At 40.4% G+C, this 16,467-nt stretch overlaps 1 protein-coding gene across 3 annotated transcripts in view; it reads right to left on the reverse strand.

The window, feature by feature from the left end:
• Positions 1-16,467, reverse strand: part of phkb (phosphorylase kinase, beta) — a 101,468-nt gene that overhangs the window by 80,995 nt on the left and 4,006 nt on the right. The window lies entirely within an intron of this gene.

The following is a 16,467-nucleotide window of genomic DNA, read 5'->3' on the forward strand; positions in this document are numbered from 1 at the left end:
TTTCTTTAAAAAGAAGCCACAGAGTCACGGGTGCAAAGAGAGAGAGGTAAACTGCTCCATAGTTTTGGCACAAATGTTTGAAAGGCAAAATCCCCTTTATCTTTTAGATCGGTACGTGGAATCACCAGAAGACCACTATCAGCAGACTGAAGGATGAAGCAGCTCGATGAGGGGGGGCCTCTCCACATCAGGCCATGAAAGTAAGAGTCAAGATTTTAAATTGAGATCTGAAACTAAATGGAAGCCGGCGCAGACTCTTTAACAATGGGGTGATATGAGAGAATTTGTGAGTGTGAGTTAAAAGCCTTGCAGCAGCATTTTGGACAGCTTGAAGGCAATTTAAAGAAGCCTTCAATATTATAATCAAGAGGCAATGAAGGCATAAAAAAGCATCTCCAATTTATCTTTAGAGACTACAGAGCCCCAAAGGGGACATGGGAGAGAAAAAAATTAAGACGGACTTTTGCGAGATCTCGCAAAACAAACTCGGGTTAGGGTTAGCAAAAGTTGAATTCTAACAATGGCGGCAGCTACTTAGTTGTAATATTACTCTTTCTGGGTCACAAAATACACTTTTAAGATATTTTGAGGCGTGAATGTAGTTGTTCAAACGTCAGATACCTGCTCGGTTTACAAGACATCACATATTTGCAAAAGTGCTCCGACGTTTTCGGAGATCTGACACCCACTAGCTCGAAGCTAACGGGAGGTCGAGACCTACTACAGCCGGGAGGAACACCGCTTTCCCGGCACATCGTGCCTCGACCTCCCGGTCGGCTTCGAGCTGGCGGCCTCCGAAGAATGCGGCTAAAACTTTTGCGAGATCCCGAGTTTGTTTTGCGAGATTTCGCAAAAGTCCGTCTTAATTTTTTTTTTCTCCCATGTCCCCTGCGGGGCTCTGTAAGAGACAACAGTCCTGAGTTTAGCGATATTTCTTAAGTAAAGAATGCAATAGCAGGTCATAGACTTGATGTAAACATGAAAAGTCAAAAATTGATTAAAAATTAACCCAAGATTTTAATCAGTAGCTTTTACAGTGGATGAGAAAGATCCCAAATGATGTCTAGTTTGGGGCTTAATGCTCTCTGGAGCCAGAATATAACATTCATCCAACCATTAATTTCCTTAAGAAGTTCCATTAGAATGGATACTTTATCTGACTATAAGGTTTGGAATAAAGGTACAGTTGAATATCATCTGCATACAGATGATAGGAAATGGATTTCAAACTAATTATAATATGGCCTTGTGGCAGAATATACCAGTTAAACAACAAGGGACTTAAGATAGATCCTTGCGGAATGCTGCATGATAATCTAGCTACAGCTGACCAAAAGTTTCCCACTGACATCAAAAGTGTTCTATCTGCAGAAATGAATTGAACGACCCCAAGATGGAGCTAGACATCCCTATCATGTGACTTAAGCGGTGGATTAAGATTTGATTATCAACGGTACTGAAGGCTGAACTAAGGTTAAACAGAACAAGAATCACCCCTATATGCAGCCACCAGAAAGTCATTTGTGACTTTAAGAAGAGCTGTTCCTGTGGAGCTCCAAAGGTTCTACAGCGGTCTACAAAATTTTGTTGTGGTTTTCAAATTCTAATTTTTTTCTCACTAATAAAGATTTAAGACTAAATTTTCTCATTTGTGCACTGTTAGAAAGGAGGTCCTTTATATTAAGAACATTTTATTATTTTATTTTATCCACTCTGATCTTTGAATTGTGTTGCGCTTTACAGAGTCAAACTTGTCTCTTTTCATATATTTTTAATCTATCATTTTGTAAAATTGTGCAGTGCATGCTGTCACAGGCTTGTTGGCATCAGCAAAGTTTGATTTCACAGTGCTCTGTACTTCAGAAATCTATGTATGGTTTAAAAAAATAAATATATTTATAAAAAACAAAAACAGACAGCATGAACAACATGAAATGTACCAGATATGATAAATATTGGTAACAAACAGTTCAGTTATTCATTTGACCCACATGCATACATAACTTTAGCTTGTGTATTAATGCATTCGCTAACACAGTGACACCCTCTTCACGCCATTTCGTTTTATATCACTATGTAAACTGGGAGCCAGAGACACAAGCTATCCAGTAATGCACTGTCAGCACATACTTTCTCTGCTTTAGGGTTCATGAGCTAGTCTTCATTTGTGACATGTGAAATATATTTAACAAGCTCTAGAGCAAGGTTACACCTCTCTCGTGCTGTAATGGCTGACCTGTAAAATTCCTCAGGGTGTGCAGCTGTTGTCACTGCCTCATCCATTTCTCTGGATCTGTTTGTATGCAAATTCAGGCATAAATTCACTCGGGTAAAATTAGATTATGTTAAATTCCATTTAGAAGAAGATTGGGCAAAGATATTTGACATGCATTGTTTTTCTTCTTTGATCAAAGATGACAAAAACTGATCTAATAAACTTACTTGGCACACTCCTCTTTTAGTTTTAGGCAGAGTAACAACAGATGGCTGCTTGGCAACAGTTTAGAAAAGCAACCGGTCCTGGAGTAATATGACTTTGACTAAAGATGGGTTTTTTTTCTTTTCATTCAAAAAAAAAAAAAAAGGCATTTTGCTGCATAAGGTAACAGGAGCCAGTTTATGTTAATGTTTTATAGGGCACATTGCTTGAGAGTGTCAGCTTGCTCAAGTTTAAATACTTTACAGACTTAACCATGTTTTCTATGAGGGTAAGGAAACTTGGTCATCATTTTAATTTAGGTTTTCTTTAGCAGAGTAAAAGTCTACACTGCTTGAGTGAGCTGGGAAAAAAAGTGGGTGAGAGTGAGTGAGTGAATGGTCTGTATGTGGGGGTGTGTGTGCGTGGCTTGGCCTGGGTCTTGTTGAGCCTTGACCCTGTGGGACATGGTCACCACTCCCTGCTCCTACCCCTCCCTGGGATGTGGGTGCTTGTTTATGTGACTGGATGTTCTGGTGTGTTCATTGGCCACTTTGGCTCAGGGTAGCTTGGACCTCCTGCCTGTCAGGGGGCCTCTGCTAGGTGCCCCCTAGCCCTGTGACCTTGTTCTCGACCAGGGTGGCTGGCCTCTAGCGGGGTTGACTGCCCGTCGCCTCTGGTCCTCTCACCCTTGTTCCATAACCTCAGACTACACTCTGACATGTTCTCATAAAGCAATTATAAACTATATAATTTCATGAATTAAGTATTTTTAACCTCTTTTGCAGCCACATTAGAATCAAGATGCTATGAAAAAGGAAACACTACTCCAGGAAATAATTAATTGCACATTTTTGGCTCAACAAACAAACGAAAAGTAACCCAATGTATTGATTTTTGAAAGTAATTTAAGAAAAGCAAGCACTGCTTCATCAATATTATTATCAATATAATAGAAAAACAAAACAAAAAAATCCCTATAGATGTATGCCTTTGCAACCACAGAAGTCCTAATTTCTGTCCTTAAAAGTTGCAGTGTGTACTGTGTCCAGAAAAGTGTTCGTGAACAATACTACATACGAATACATACTACATATAAATCCCATCACACAGGTTATCTGGGTATGTCATATTAAATTCACATGTTCATGCAAATTTATTCCTCCTGAAACACTTGAATTGGGTTTTTTTTTTAAACGCAAAATGCACCATCAGCCTTGAAACACCACGAGCTCTTCTAGTGATCCCGTGATCCCGACTGCGTGTCTAAATCAGCAAAGCCGATTCTTTTTAAATACGACACATCACTCTTTGTACTTTTTTAATTCATTCACCTGCTCTGCTGTAACTGCACCAGTGTGAAGTCTTTATCGTGGACATAAATTCTTACAAAAAGCAGATTAGAAAGCCACTTATGGTATGCACAGCAAAGACACCAGTAAGATGTAAGCTTTATCTAATCCCCCATCTCCCATTACAGAAACCAGGATTCTTGTTTACAGCATGTCGATCTCCTCTTGCGCTACCATGAGATTCACATTTCATATTTCACTCAGATCCAAAAAATTGGTACAGACATTCATGACCCCCTTTGGGTGAATTTTAATAACTTTAATCATCCTCTGACATTTAATTTGTGTAATCAGATCCAAGGTTTTACTTTTCCACTGATTTATGACCAAACACCTGTATAACTATTAAGACTGAATACCGCTGTCACTGCAAGCACGCCAGCACACATTTACCATTTAGCTCAAAAACACCACTGTGCCTAAGTACAGCCTAACAGAGCTGTTGGCAGTACTGTGGACTTTCAGTCTTGTTAATAATTTAGATGTTTACTCTGCTTGCCCCCTTCTTTTCATTTAATTATATAGTCTTTTAAAATCGCGAAAACAGAATTAAATGTCTAACACTTGGTTCCTGATTTACAATTGAAACTTTTTCATTTTTCCAATTAGAAAATGTCTGCAACTAATTTTCACAGGATTTTTAGACATATGGGATAAAAACCAGGCTTCCCAAATGATTGCCATATAAAGCAATACATGTTATGCTATAACCCAGACAACTAAAAGCATAAGCGACACTTACTGTGATGTTGGTGTAAGAGATACAAAAATCCCTTGAATTCCGACTCTACAGTGTCAGCATCAGCTAGTATAAAGCAGCAGTCACCAACCCCCGGGCCTCGGACTGGTACCGGTCCGTGAGTCGTTTGGTACCGGGCCGCGAGAGTTGAGGCTCAGGTGTGAAATGTATAGTTTTCAGGGTTTTTACCGGTTTTCACCGTTATTTTGTTATCGTTTTTATCGTTTACTCGGTTTTCCTGGGTCTTTTCACATGTGTTATGAATAAATCTTCTTTTTTTTGGTACCGGTACTAGTTTTATTTTGTTGTATTTATCCGCGACACCTTAAAGGCCGGTCCATGAAAATATTGTCAGGCATAAACCAGTCCGTGGTGCAAAAAAGGTTGGAGACCGCTGGTATAAAGAGAGAGTGCCACCATCTATTAATTACTTTGGTGTCACCAGAGTGGGATGTACTACAGCAGGTAATGACCAAGGTCATTTCATATGGAAAAAAGGGACATTTTTCAACTGGAGTCCTGACTGTGAAAGTCTGTCTGCACTACATGGATGAGCAAAGATAAACTAGGAGGGTTCAAGTTCATCAAGGTTCATGCTCAGCATTAGTTATTGAGGACTGAACAACGGTTCAAAGATCTTAATACAAAAACAGATCGTAGCTCTCCAATAATATATGCTGAAATATTGCATAGTCAAACAGAAGGGCTCCAGGAGAGTAATTTATGTCTCTCACACACACGCACATGCCCACACACCTCTCCTGCAGAGGTCCCCTCGCCGATGACTAATCTGTCTGGAGGGATCACTTCATTTTTCATCAGAACATTATGCCGACGCAAATGAAGGGGACATCCATTCTGCACTGTCGTTTGTTTCAGAGCAAAAGAGAGACGGACAGGAAGGAGAGTGATATCGAGAGAGACGGAAGGAGACGCAGATGAAGGAAAACGAGATCAAGAAGAGATGTGTCCGTGTGAAGGAGAGAAAAAATATATGTGTACATGAATAAAAAGTGAAGGCTACTGAAAGCGGGACGAGAGGGTGGGAATGTCATCTGTGTGTGTGCATGCATATGTGTTCAGTCAACTGAAAATGGAAGTCACATTGGCAGTCAGATAAAGAGGCTGATGGGGTGAATTAGCATTAAACAGAAGGACATTCAGAGGATGCCGTCTTTTGCCAAGGCCAATACTGTAGGTAACAATTTTTTAAAAAGCGAATCGGGTGTACTAAATTCATTGGGCTACTTCTTTGCTTGTGCTCCACCCTTCCATCAGGTTTGATGATATTCAGCCAAGCGTTTTAGCGCAACCTTGCAGACAGTAAACCAAACAGACAACACTGGGTTTTGTTCACCTGCCCACAGTTTGCATATTAGAAAATGGACAAAGTCCCTGGCGCAGAAAAGAAGAGAGAAGCCAATGTCAAGGTGCTGTAATCCAATATATTTTCTAATGGCCAGCAAAGGGGAAAACCTCTAGCTGCAAGAACATGTGCAGTTGTAAAAAAAAAAAAAAAAGTCTCTGAAAAACAGAGACACTACTGCTCATTTCACTATAACATGATGGGGTTTTTTGTGAGTTGTGGACCTATTAAGAGTAACACAGGCAATAAGTAACACATGCTTCAGGGCAACAGCCAAAATGCTCACGTCTAGCTTAAAAAACAGGACTTCATGGGTGATGCACAAAGCAACTATTCCCATATAGTGAATATAGTTCATTCTCCTTTCCCTCCTTTTTGACCTTTTAAACACTGGATACAAACAATGTTTTATAATACATCTGTTAAAGAATCTACTTCAAATGCAACAAACAATCGTAAAGTCAAGCAGGATAAAACGAGTGGAGATGCTTTGCTATTGCTCAATTTGAAACTGGTAAGGTCTCGAGTTTCCTCTGCTGTGAAACGGTGCAGTGGAAGTCCTCAATAGATGCAGAACATAAACAAGAGAGAGCTTAACATTGTTCGGTCTCAAGCTGCAAGTTTCTCTGGATGCAAATCAACTGTTGTTAGGAGTTTTCTGCCTAGCCATCCATCAAGCTAATGTCCCACTAAATCAGCAGCTAATGTCTCAGACGCACACAGTCTGCTCTTTTACAATGGGCCATTTCACTGCACCGACAGTGTGGAGAAAATGAGAGAAGATGATGAGAAAGGGAAAAAAAAAAACAGCAATAGATTAAAAAGCAAAAAAAAAAAAAAACAAGAGCAAAAAGATGGAAGAAGTCAGATGGTATAGTTCCACAGCAGATGCTACAAGAGAAAATACACAAACTTTGATATTCATCATTCATACCAGTCTTAACAATAGCTTCTCTACTCCTGCTGACGCTGAGATAATGGTTGCTGCAATTCAACATCTGTGACGCGAGCTGTCGGATGAAAAACAAATGCACACACAAAGCCACAAAAGGACCTGCGTGCATCTCAATGCTAACAGAGTAACCACAGTTAACAGCACTTCTATAATGTACAATACCTTTTATAAAATATGTAGTAAACATACAGTTGTAAGAAAAGATTGTATAAACTCTTGGAATGTTCTATATTTCTACATTACATTTACAGTGTTGGGAAGGTTACTTTTAAAATGTATTCCATTACAGAATACAGAATACATGCCCCACAATGTATTCTGTAACGTATTCCGTTACGTTACTCAATGAGAGTAACGTATTCTGAATACTTTGGATTACTTAATATATTATCATGCTGTTTACAACTACGTGAATGTACTATTGCTGTGATTTATTACCAGTGTTGGGTAAGTTACTTTAAAATAGTAACTTAGTTACATTACTAGTTACTTCTATCAAAAGTAACTCAGTTACTTCAAGTTACTCGTTACTTTCAAAGTAACTAGTTACTAGGGAAAGTAACTTTCACTCAGTTTTACTCAGAATTCTCTTGTTAATGTGTTGCTTCCATAACTTTGCCAGTCTTCTAGCTTGCTTACTTGCCACAAGTGCACTGTGCCACCTACCAATAGAAAGGAAAAGATAATGTGCATATTTCCACGAGAGAAATCCCACGCCTGGACCGTCATTGACTGCTGCCATGATTCTAGCCTACGTCACAGCGTCATGTGCGCTTTTTACATTCAACACAAAAACTGCAGTCATGGTGCTTTGATTGTACTCAGAACTCAGAAATTCTGCCTTCTGAGTAGGAAGATGTAGGTAACACCAGACTGCAGATCAGCTGCATACAGGGCTGGACTGGGACAAAAAATCGGCCCGGGCATTTTGACTAAAGACTGGCCCACCATTATAGGAAAAATCATAAAGCCTTTGAATGAAAACAAACACTGTTGTGACAGTGAACAGTGATGTACACTGTTCTGATGGTATATATGCATCAATCTATCAATCCTTTGTTGTAAGATTCAGATAATTATTTTTTAAAAGCTAGACATTTTAAATGAGAATAAGAAAGAAAAGTATTTCTTTGTGCCCCCCTCTCCCTTTTAATGCCCTACCTGGCCCCCCTGGCAAAACTTTGCTAGATCCGTCCCTGCACAGTTACCAGCTGTCAGCTGCCTAAAAAAGGATCCTGGGGTTATCTGTCTCTCAGAAACAGTTCATAACTTCCCTTCAACTCATTCATGTCACCTAAAAAGTAAACCTGTTTCTCCATCACCTGTTCAGCTCTGATGATTCAGTAAGGACATCTCCTGGTTTCATCTTCATGTTTCCCTCTCACCAGATAACCAAACCGATATCATGACCAGCAGCTTTTTTGCAGCTGTGGCTCCAGCAAACATCAGCTGATACTAGAAATTAATATTAAATAAATTCTAACAACAGCTGATCAAGCTTAAACGTGCTGCTGTTGTTTAACGCGACATCGGCTGGTTTCCTGTTTCTGGCGCAAAGTGGGCGATAAACAAACAAGAGAGAAAAGCCGATCAGCTGATCATTGATCAGTTTTCATGATTGAAGTAGAAACAGGAGAGGGAGGGAGAGAATGAGAGAAGAAGAGGCAGCTGTGCAGCAAAGACACAGAATAACTCCAGCTTTGTGTCTTTTTCATTGTAGCTGAAGTCCGGGACAAACTGTTCCTTTTCACCTCAATAAGAAACGCGTAATATTTTCTCTGCATACCAGACGGGACGGTTGGCAACTCTAATAACTTATGAACAAAATAAAGTTCTTCAACTAACTTCATAGCACCCACCCAGCTGTATAGAAACTCCGTCATGCTAGCTAGTACGCAGTACGGAAAAAGTCAGAATAACGAAAATAAACTCCACCTAAACTTGGTTTATATCTGACCCAGATAGACTGCAGGTCATAACTTCTTACCTGAAGTTCAGTTCACACTTGGACCGGCGGCCGCCTCGGGTCTCTTTTCCTTCTGCGTCCCCTTTCCCTCATCCACCTGCTGCCTCCACCACTTGCTAATGTTATTGAATCTGTGGAAGCTCCGCGATAGCCACCACACGAAGTAACGAGTAACGACCCTATCTAAATCCCAGTAACGACTAACGCGTTCCTGATTTTGGCATAATAACTAGTTACAGTGCTCGTTACCACAATAATAACGTAGTTACTGTAACGCGTTACTTAATAACGCGTTAGTCCCAACACTGTTTATTACTGTTACTGAAGGTCCGCGGCTCCGAACCGTAGTAAAGGGACCTCTGACTAATACGGTGGGTTCCTGTCGGGCTCATAGCCGAAAACTAGCTTTACTTTGTTGTCTGGGTCAACTTTGCTAGCGAGAGATTCGTGTTAGTGTTTTTGGTGGAAAACATGAACATGGTATACAGTCGAGTCTTAATAGCTTACTTACAACTGGGCTCGTCAGGCACTCTTCTTGGCTCCCTCGCTCACAGACACATAACGGGTATGGCAGTCCATTCTCCCTGCAGCACGGACTACACTGCCTATGATGCTACATTCTTTAGAGCTATACCTGTAGCATTCTGCCTATTAGCTTAGCACAACAACAACAAAAAGGCCTCTCTCACCCAGGAAACACGCAGAGAGAGAGTGTCACCCTGTAATCATGGCAACCGTAACGCTGCCGCCTGGAACAACAGAACGTAGCTGTCAAACAAAACCCAAACAGTCCTGACTCGCGACAATATGAAACAGGGAAGAACCGTGTAATCCATTTATTCCAACAAAGTAACTGTATTCTAAATACCACCTTTTTAAACGGTAACTGTAACGGAATACAGTTACTCATATTTTGTATTTTAAATACGTAACGGCGGTACATGTATTCCGTTACTCCCCAGCACTGTACATTTAGTACAGAAATATAAGAAACAATTATGAACTAAATTGTGTTTTAGGTTACATTTATGTAGAAGTTTAGAAAAAGGCTTCACATTCTTTTCCTATAAATTTTATTGAAGCGTGAGATGGGAAAGGTAGACTGATATCAATGATACCTGTAGGATGATTAATTCATGAGGTGACCTAACTATAAATTCAAGAGGCATGAGGGAAGAGCTCCTTTGGATCCCCCAAGAAAGAGTTACAGCATGTAACACAAACCCCATACAGATCAACCAATGAGATATGTGTTAATTTGTCATAAATAGTGAATAATAAAATACTGAATATGGGATGCTGATCATTTTTAACGCAGATTTTGTTAAATCCTGAAAGCCTTTTTTTCTTGCCAAGAGAATGAAAGAAATAAGGCAGATGACAAAGACAGATAACATAATTGGAAAAGCAAGATATAAGAGACCAAGACAATCTAAATTTGTAGCCAAAGTGAAGATAAAAGACTGCAATAATTGAAAAAAAAAAAAGGCGTATTCTTATTCTCTCTTCTGTAATCAGTATGAGGCAGAAGGCAGAGCGATAGTAGCCATACCTTCTGCCTCCTGTTTTATCAGGGAACAGGCTGAATCAGTGAAGTGTGTGCTCAATGCCACATAAACAAGAAACCATAGAGCGGTTACACATTTTTAAAAAAAAGTGGAGAGAAAGAGAAGGAAGGAGAGAGGAGATGGAGTGATGAACCATGAGAGATGGAGGTAAACCTTCCCTGGTATTCTTTTCCTGATAAGGCAAAAACAAGCCCCCAATCACAACAGCAGCGTAAGCTTAATACTGCTGCCTTTGACTGAGCTAGGGGTGGCAACAAAACAACAAACAAACAAAGAGAAGGAAGGAAAAATGTAACTGGTTTGTTTGTCATTGTCACCCCAGCCTCACCCCTCTCCACCCCTTTTCCTCCCTAAAACTGAAAGAAAGCAGGTATATTGGCAAGCGGGTCTGGGTACAGGCGATAACAATGTTGGCTTTGTTCCCTGCTAGAATTGGACAAGCGCTTCCAATCGGCCCCCAACACAACAATTAAACAAGCTCAATGTTCAGCGCTGCGTTTTCGACATACCGCTATCTGGCAGAGGCTTTTTTTCTGTAAATCTATGGGGTCTCAAAAGAAGCTGATGCTGGAGGCACTACTGCCTTAGCTGATAGCAGCAAATCGGTTCCAACTGAGAGCTACACCTGTTGCACACTAAGCACCGTTTATTGTCTTCAGTCATTTTCCAAACACACATAAACATGCCGCCTAATGAAAAGCCACCAAGGGCACATTAATGCGCACACAAACTGCCACAGGAGCACACACATGCACACAGAAGCTGCCCCATCTTCATCAGGGCTGACCAATGGGCTGTGTCATATCTGCCACGAGTTTGTTCATGTGAGAAAATGGTGCGCCCAGCCTTTAACAGATGCTTTCACACAAGACATATTAACAATCAGCACCTGGTTCAGGGGCAGTTACCTTTCCTTTTCCTTGTGTTTCAACTGTGGAATGAAACAACGAGACACATAAAAATGCATTAGCTTACTTCAAAAGCTGCAGTTTCTAAAGCCTTAAATAAATCCGCCGCCTGAGCTAAATCCTCACCCAAAGCTGTGATTTGTCTCAGTAAATGTTCGCATTTTTTACGGCTATTCTTCTTTGCCCTTATACTTTGGTATTATTTAACATTTACAAAGTGATCATCTAAATGTAAATGACACATATGTCATTTTACTGTGTGTTTAAAATACTATAAAACACAGAAATGTTTGTTGTGCTACCTTTGAGTTAAGTACCTGCAGTAAACACCAACCTGTTGCCAACATCTGATCCACTTCCACACCCTTCGTAGCGTGAGTGACTTGACTTAATTTCGATTCATTTAACAACTTGTTTGTAGTTGTCAGCTGTGCAACTGTTTAATATCAAGAAATCGGTTGCAACCAGTCCAGTCAATGCAAGCCGGAGTAAACAAGAGGCAGCAGAGGAAACTAATGAAGTCAAGGGTGTGTAGCTGCAAACAATGCACAAAAGGTTTGGGGAGATTTGTAGGCGAGGCTGGAACTACAGAGGAAAAGAACGAACGCTTGTTATACCTTTCAATCATGCATTATAACAAGGTGTGAAAATTGCCTCTTTGTTTTGCTGCACTGTGATGCTTGGGTCCATGGGGAGAAGCTGAGCTCTTCTTTAATTTAGAGCCGTGTATGATCACAGTTATTGATGCAAACAGCATGAATCCATGAGACAAGCTATTCAAAATCATAAACAATGACTCAAGGCCAGGAGGAAAGGCAGGAGTTTGCAGCTTTTTAATAATTAGCATGTATTACCTTTGACCTGACTTGACATCACAAGTGCGGTTTGAAATTCACTGGGCTGAACTCAGACCCATCAGAGATGTCATACAGTCTCCAAGTGCAAGTGTACTTTACTCAAAAAAAGGTCCTAATGGACAAAGAAAATTATTTTAAGTGATATTAAGCAAAAACTGGCAGCAGTGCTCAAGAACAACTTGAGAAACAGTACAAAGTCTCTAGATCCCAGTGTGAATATCTGAGGGATGCACTTGTACAAGCCCAGTTGCCAGAGACTCCACGCCTATAAGCTACAGGCCCCAAAGAATCCACTGCTAATGTCCTGGTGCCAGACACGACAGCTTGCCCTGATGAGTCAAGAGCGGTTTTGGCAGCCCAAGGCATGCCTACACAATGTAAGGCAGGTGGGTTTAATATGCAGACTGATCAGTGTATATATTTCATTAAAGTGTAATACTGTCTTCTGGCATTTGCAGATGTGCTCCTTATTTTTAGGAGAGGCTTCCACTAGAAAAATCCTGCAGGAGATCCTGTAGCCTAGTTTTCACTTTTCGCAATTCCAGGTAAAAAAGAAAAGAAAAGAAATGCTAATGTAGGTCACCCTGTTTTTAGATCTTTGTTCACGGTCACTGCCAGGAGAAGGCCATGATTTTTGTATATTCTGTAATCCCTTAAATGTCATGAGCAGAGGAGCGCCGACATCATTTACACAACATCAGTATTTCTACTTCTACACGGGAAATCTGCGCACAGCCAGTCGAAGTTGCCTGGTTGCACTCTGCAAAACAAACCAACGGAATAAAAATATGAAAAACACCAACTGCACTGACATTCCTTCAAAGATGACGCATCCATTTAGCTGCTGTACATTAGGTTTTTTTGTTATTTTCAAAAGAGCAACGGAGAAAAGTCCAGCATGTTTCAACAGTGGCAGCATCAGCACTGATCCTTAGGGACAGCATCCTGAGCTGCATTACCAGAATCCAATAGCCTTACACAGCCAGAGGCAACACACGATGCTGCCTCCTGCACCCACCTCTTTCTGCTCAGATGAAGCAGTGTGTTTGGCTCTCTGGCTCTACTTGTATTGATTTTACTGTAAAATACAAAGAGAGGTGAATCCAGTTTATCATCAGAAGGCAAAACAAACATAAAGAGACAGTTTTCTGTTGTTTCATATTTCGCTTAGATTACTACAATACGCGTTGACCAGCTAATAACGACAAAATGCCACCTTATTGCCCGTTTTGTTTAACTGTCCTCACATTCTCATTAAGGCCGCCAAACACGGCAGACATTCTGACAGTCTACGAGATTAATAACAGATGTATTCAGTCTAAGTGTTGCAGTGCCTGAACTCTGCAATAGTGTACAATGGCTCACAAGTATTATTTACAGGCACATCTAAGTAGAGCAGAACCAACATTAATGCTATTAGTTACACCTCAGCAATTTATTAAATAAGCCAAAAGCTGTGTCAGGAAAAAGGTTATCGCTAGACACACCGATATCCATTTGTGAGGAGCACAGCAGCTTTACAGTCCCACATTTGACTGCAATTTGCTGTTTAGCCTTCTGCCAGCTTATTGTCCCTGTCACACAAACATTTATGAAACCAATAAGTTAAAGCAATAAAAAGTCTAATCTTAACTTTTATAGAACAGCGGGCTAGAATACATACAAACTGATCTGAATGAATTCTGAAATTGAGGATGCTAAAGCTGTGTGGCATTGTGGGGAGGTGCCTGTGTGGACTGGGAGGTAAGGCTGGCAGCCACAGTGCTGCACTAACAGCTGCAGGTAATTCTGTAATCAGCACTAATGCGTATTTATCTCTCCTGCAGTGAGGCTGGTGCCTCCTTATTGATTACACATTGTAGAATTATCACCTGGACCAAGCCACGCAGGCTATCCATAACCAAATTTGTGTGTCTGTAGCTCACAGTTAGTTTCAAACTAACGAGACAAGCTTCTGCTAATGTAGGCGTGATTTTGCGTATACGTTCAATATGTTGGGATTTTATCTGTTAACATCTTCGACCTCCTAAGAAGTTAACAGCTTACGCCGATAAGTTTAGCATATACATATACTAGGCATGATTTCCTTTCCCAACCACCATTCACCCCCCCCCCCCCCTCACCCGCTGGCTACCGTTTAATGTTCCAGGTCTGAGTACATTTCAGTTATTCTCTTTTTCCTCTGGAAATTTTACCCCATTACTCTGTCTTTTCTTTATTCTGAACTTAAAGGCCTTTCAATCCTCTCGCCCGCTCGCTCTCTCATGCACACGCATGCTTTTGAAGACAAACGTTCTCGCAGAGCACAATGAGGTTCATGATTTTATGTATTTTGTGGCTGGTTTTTTTTTTTTTTTTGAAAGCACAGAGACACTGCCCTCTCACACGCCTTATGGATTGGTGAATAATTTTCAGCCGAGCTTCACTGAGGCAGTTGTCCGCAAGGAAGGGTTGGAGTTCTGTGCTTTTCTTTTTCCAATCATACCAGATCAGTACCAGGGCATGGTACACTGCAATCACACAGGTCAAAAGAACTTGACATCAGAGGTGAAATATGCTCATGTATCAGTATCTGTACTGCCTGTACTGCCCAAACCCTAAAAGGCTCTGAAGCAGTAATACACACTGGAAAGTCATTTAATTGTCCTGACTCAGACAATACCAACCGAGTGATGAGTATCTGACATTTATAAAATGTACTCTACAGCTTCAGGTATTAGTTACCAGGATTTGTTTATTAGCTTTTGGATTATTTTGATTTTAATACGACTATTATATTCTAAGAGGCTATGGTATATAGCAGCAGTCCCCAACCTTTTTTGCGCCACGGACCGGTTTATGTCCGACAATATTTTCACAGACTGGCCTTTAAGGGGTCACAGATAAATACAACAAAATAAAACCAGTACCAAAAAACAGAAGATTTATTCATAACACATGGGGAAAGACCCAGGGAAACAGAGTTAACCATAAAAAGCAATGAAAACCCTGAAAACCATAAATTTCACACCCAAGCCTCACCTCTCGCAGCCCAGTACCAAAAGACTCATGGACTGGTACCGGTCCGTGGCTGGTATATCGTATCGTATTGTCACAGAGTATGTAAAGAACACTGCACTGTAGGCTTTTTTCTTAATGAGTACTTTTACTTCTGGTGCTATAATTGCATTTTGGTGCCAATACTTCTTCTTAGCTCTGTCCAATATTGAGATTTGCTAAAGTGGGATAGTTACTTGTTGCACATTATTTCAAACCGCTCTTGCTGCTTTTACTTAAGTAACAGATCCAAATACTGTTCTCACCACTGCAGCTCAATGCATGCTGCAGTAAATGCTCCTGCATCTCTAACATCGGTGAACTCCCATGTCTGGCTTTTATCCTGCCAGCTGAGTCTCTCTCCAAACAATAATGCCTGTCTGCAAGATGTAATCACTGTACCCAAGGCTGCAATTTAAGAATATTGGCAATGACAAAACAAATGCAGCCTTTACTGCTGTATACAATAGCTCAGCAGTGTTGCCAGTGGGCCACAGGTTTATGGAGAGGAAAGGATATACAGTTATAAAACACTGTAGGTTTTTCCAGTCCAACCTCACAGTAAAACCAGCATTTAAACTGAATAAACCTTAAAATAAAACTCAGACAAATATATAATGACACCTTGTAAATTAGGAAATTACAGTTTGAAACAGGTACACAAGACTGAGATGAGGACACATTTTGAATAATATATAAAAAGAATGCCTAGGCTATAAAACAGGTGTTTTGCAGCTTTCTACATCATCTTCTGTGACATTTAACAGGGGAGCTGCACATTGAAAGCACTGTTGTTGGTTGGAGACTGTTAAAGCTGAGGTTAGAGAGATTATGTTTAAATTCCATCATGATCACGCCTTAACACATGCAACCTGATGCTCTATTGAGATTACAGAAACAGTGAAAGGCATTATCTAAGACAGTGGTTCCCAAACGTTGTTTTTTTTTTGCTGGGCCCTCTTTGTTTTACAAGAAAAATGTTTGCAGCCCCCCCATCACCTAAACCCCCCCAACCACACACACCCATATTTTGTTTTCAAACTCCATTGAACTTTATTTCACACCTCAAACATTTAGTAAACAATTAAGCAAATACAAGTAAACTGCAATAAATTACAGGTAGCAATGAAATAAACTACTAACTCTTGTACGCTAAGTCCACACCTACATGAGTATTTTTGAAAACACAGCCGTTTCTGGGCGTTTGGGCCTTTTTGTCCACACGTAAACGGTGTTTCAAATCACCGAAAACTGAGTTGTTGTTTTTTTTAAACTCCTTTTTTGCGTTTTGTTGTGAACGAGGA

This window comes from Neolamprologus brichardi, chromosome 1, assembly GCF_056152115.1.
Source record: "Neolamprologus brichardi isolate AB-2024 chromosome 1, ASM5615211v1, whole genome shotgun sequence".
Taxonomy (NCBI): Eukaryota; Metazoa; Chordata; class Actinopteri; order Cichliformes; family Cichlidae; genus Neolamprologus; species Neolamprologus brichardi.